A 4,121-nucleotide genomic window follows, 5' to 3' on the forward strand; every position below is an offset into this window, starting at 1 on the left:
TCACAGTAATCTTCAAAAGCATAAAAAAACACATACTGGAAAGAAACCATATAAATGTAATTAGTGTGGTAAGGTCTTTGCATATTGCAGTCATCTTCAATTAAATAAATGAACACATACTGGAGAAAAACCCTATGAATGTAATCAGTGTTGTATGGCCTTTACAACTCCCAGGAATCTTAAAAGTCATAAAACATCTCACTCTCGATAGAAACCCTACAAATATAATCTGTGTAACAAGAACTTTGCAGATCACTATACTCTTCAAGTGCATGAAAGCGTGCATACTAGAGAAAAACCCTATGAATGAAATCAGTGTTGTAAGGCTTTTGCACAGCACAGTCATCTTCAAAGGCATAAAAGAACAAGAAAAAGTATGAATGGAATCAGTGTGATAAAGCCTTTTTATTTCTTATTCATCTTCAAATGCATAAAAGTACATATACTGGAGAGAAACCATGAATGGAATCTATGTGGTCAATCCTTTGTCACAATAATCTCCAACTACATAAAATAAACCATCCTGGAGAGAAACTATGAATTTAATGAGTGTAGTCTTCAAAAGCATGAAAAATACCATACTGCAATGAAACTCTATCACGGAATTTGGTGTGATAATGTTTTACAATTTATACAGGAGTAAAACTTTTGCTTGTGATCAATCTGATAAAATTTTTCCACATTATAATAGTCCTTGGGTACCTGGAGAAGATACTGAGGGCTCCTTCTTAATAATTTTTCAAGATCTAAAGCTAATACACTTACAGTCATTTAACCAACAACATTTACTCTTCAGAAAAACTGACAGTTTCAATAATCTGTTCAAGCATTAGGATACCTCTTTATTTTGTTTACACTAGCAAAACTGATGGACAAAACCTAATTTTTTTAATTTATGACATCCTATGGTTAGAAGAGCCAGTCAAAGAATTATACCCTGGTACTGAAATGAGATCCAAAGGAAAACACTTTGTTCCTGAATCTAGAGTTAGTGAAAGAAACAACCCTTTAAACAGAGCCAAAAAGGTAAAAAAAAAAAAAAAAAGCCAGTGAAGGAAACATACTTTGGCTCTTAAACCAGAGCCAAAGAAATACACTTCATCCTTGTCCAACTGAGCACAAAATCCAGCCCATCTTTTAGCTTATTCAAGCTCAGGGATTGAAATCCAACTAATTCCTCCCTTCCAAATATCCTTAGGCCTCTGGTTCTAAGAAGCCTTATATGAGCCATTCAGTAGGCAGCTGCCACTTTCTGCCATGGCAGAGGCAACCACACTCCTGGTTTCTTCCTTCCCAAATACATCTCTTGATTGTGATTTCTGTGAAGACCTTGCACTGGGATGGATCAGAAACTCCCTTGTGGAGCTGAACTGTGATACAATTGATACTTATCCTTAGAAACATGTTTAGCCCAGAAAGAGGACAAAACAATTGACACCTTTTTTTCAGCAACAGAGGTTTCTACTGGGCAACTCTCTTAGAATGGAGCAGATCCCAACTGTGATGGCTCTCTCTCAGAAAGGAACAGGATGGCTGCATCTAGTGGACTGATCTTTCCTTCACAACTGTAGGTGTTGCCTGACTTCATGCAGTAAGGGTACCTTTCCCTCCAGAACTGTAACACTTGCACCATGAATAAAAGTAAAGTAATCATTTTAGATTTTATACTTCTCTTCAATTGCATGGCTTAAGTAATTCAGATATGAATTGTGGATGTCTACTTGCTCCTTTTTTTGCTGTGATGTAATGACTATTTCAAATTACAGATGCAATTTATTTGGCTCTTGGTTCTATAGGATAAAAGGATCAACATGAAAGTGTCATGACAACAAGTGTCAGACATGGCACCTAAAGCAGGAGCTTAAGAATTCACATCCTTAATCTCCTTCATGGAGCCGAGGATGGGAACTGGAGTTGTTGTCTGGATGTAAATTCTCATAGCTTACTCTCAGTGACATATTTCCTTCCACGGGACAGCATGTCCTAATTCTTCCCAAATAATACCACCAATTTAGGAGGATTATTTTCTCTTACTTCAAGCTTAAATTTTCTTTCTCTTTACACAAACCAATTCATGGTGAAAGTTGTTTTAATTGTAATTATGTGATATATGTGTATGTGATGTATGTGTGTATGTCTGTAGGTATATGAATTTGCATTCTGTATCCTGGGAAAATTAACACTTTGGATCGTCTTGTAGCAGGAATTACAGGAAGCTGTTAAAAATCTGATCTTAGTCCTGGGAATGAACATTTTTAGTCACCTAGCCATGACTCTTGCTGTAAATACGTTAAATTTTATTTATATCACTTGGAAGTATGAAATATGTGCAAACTCATAAAGAAGAAATCCCCATTCATGAGAACAATTTGTTAATGACTTTAAACATCACAGTTGTCTTTAGTTTCAAGAAAAAAATACTTTTCATGATAGCCTTGAAGGAAGTAAATTACATACCATGTTCACTCCAGACTGATGGTGGTGATCATTCCATTCTGGTTTCTATTTTTAAACATTTGTGGTAGTCAGTAAAATGCTATATGTGTGGCAAATCCATTTAATGATGTTTATTTTGTAGACCTTATATTCCTTCTATGGCCTTTATTTATCTTCTATTGTGCCTGTACCTAGTGATAGGTGTTAATCTGCTGTAATGTATAGAATGTTGTCCCCATCGTATAACTGTCCCATTGGTTATTGAAATATCAGGCCATGTTTGATTATACTTTTCATGTAAGGGTGGTGGTTTGTTGTTCCTGGTTTTGATTTTCACCTTTTCACAATCCCCTTGCGATTTTGTTGTTTGTTATTCATCTTCCATTGAATGTCAGTAATGATTCAGGGAAACATTTGAACTCATGATGCTCATTTGTCTTGCTCTTGAGTACAAATCCAAGGACAGATGATGAACACCCAATATGTGCTGGGGTTTTTTTTTCAAGAGAATTTAAGAGTGGTAAAGTTAAAATGACTGATAAAAGAAATTATAAGAAACATTAAATACCTCATGTGTGTATTCAAAAAAGTATTTTCATTTATTTTTATTTATCTTATATAGATGTAACAAAGTATGTTAATCAGCCATTAACTGTGTGTGTAAAACCATAGCTTGGTGTTCTATAGGGATTGAGGTTAGGTTTGTAGTCTTGCACACAACAGTCCTTTCCCATCGTGCCAATTCACGGGTGCTCACATTCCACTTGAAGAAATATTAAAAAGGTAAAATTTATTCATTTTGAGGACTAGACATTTATAACGCTTTCTCAGAACCAAAATTATATGGCATAGAATCGCCTCATTTACTAAAGCTCACTGCTGCGAAATCTGATGACCTGGCTTCAATCTCTGGGTTGTGCATAATGCTTCTACAAATTTTCTCAGATTTCTTGACTTCAGCAGTTGCACATATACAATCCTCCAACAGCTTATTCATGAATATTTTTTTTAAATCTAAAAAAGTGCCATTGAGGTCATTTTCTTTCAAATGAATCACTAAGTTTAATCACTAAAACTCACAAAGCAGAAGTAGATCATAGACCTTTGTTAGTTTTTCTACCAATGCTGCATACACATCATGGCACAGGTATATTCATGTTGCACTAGGAGGGTGGCCCTTTGTTTGTCCCGGCCGCCCAGCTAGCTTACACCCAAAATAACCACACAGAAATTATATTACTTAAATCACTGCCTGGCCCATTATCTCTAGCCCCTTATTGGCTAACTCTCACATCTTGATTTAACCCATTTCTATTAATCTGTTTATCAGCACGAGGTCATGTCTTACCGGGAAAGATTCAGCATGTCTGATTCTGGCAGCACCATGGTGGTTCTCTGACTTTGCTTTCTTCTTCCCAGAATTCAGTTCCATTTTCTCTGCCTACTAAATTCTACCCTATCAACTAGGCCAAGGCAGTTTATTTATTTACCAATGAAAGCAACACACAAACAGAAGGACCTCCTATGCCATATTCACACAGACACACTTCATAAATTTTTAAATGAATGGAATTTACAGTACAAAGAAAATAACCCATTATTTAGAACATATGAAATGATTTGACCATTTTATTTTTTATTTATTTATTTATTTTTTGGGTTTTCGAGACAGGGTTTCTCTGTGG

General features: G+C 35.6%; 1 pseudogene; it reads left to right on the plus strand.

Moving 5' to 3' along the window:
• The window catches only part of LOC101995939, a 51,694-nt pseudogene that overhangs the window by 13,836 nt on the left and 33,737 nt on the right, over nt 1–4,121 (plus strand).

This window comes from Microtus ochrogaster, unplaced genomic scaffold, assembly GCF_000317375.1.
Source record: "Microtus ochrogaster isolate Prairie Vole_2 unplaced genomic scaffold, MicOch1.0 UNK250, whole genome shotgun sequence".
NCBI classification, from domain to species: domain Eukaryota; kingdom Metazoa; phylum Chordata; class Mammalia; order Rodentia; family Cricetidae; genus Microtus; species Microtus ochrogaster.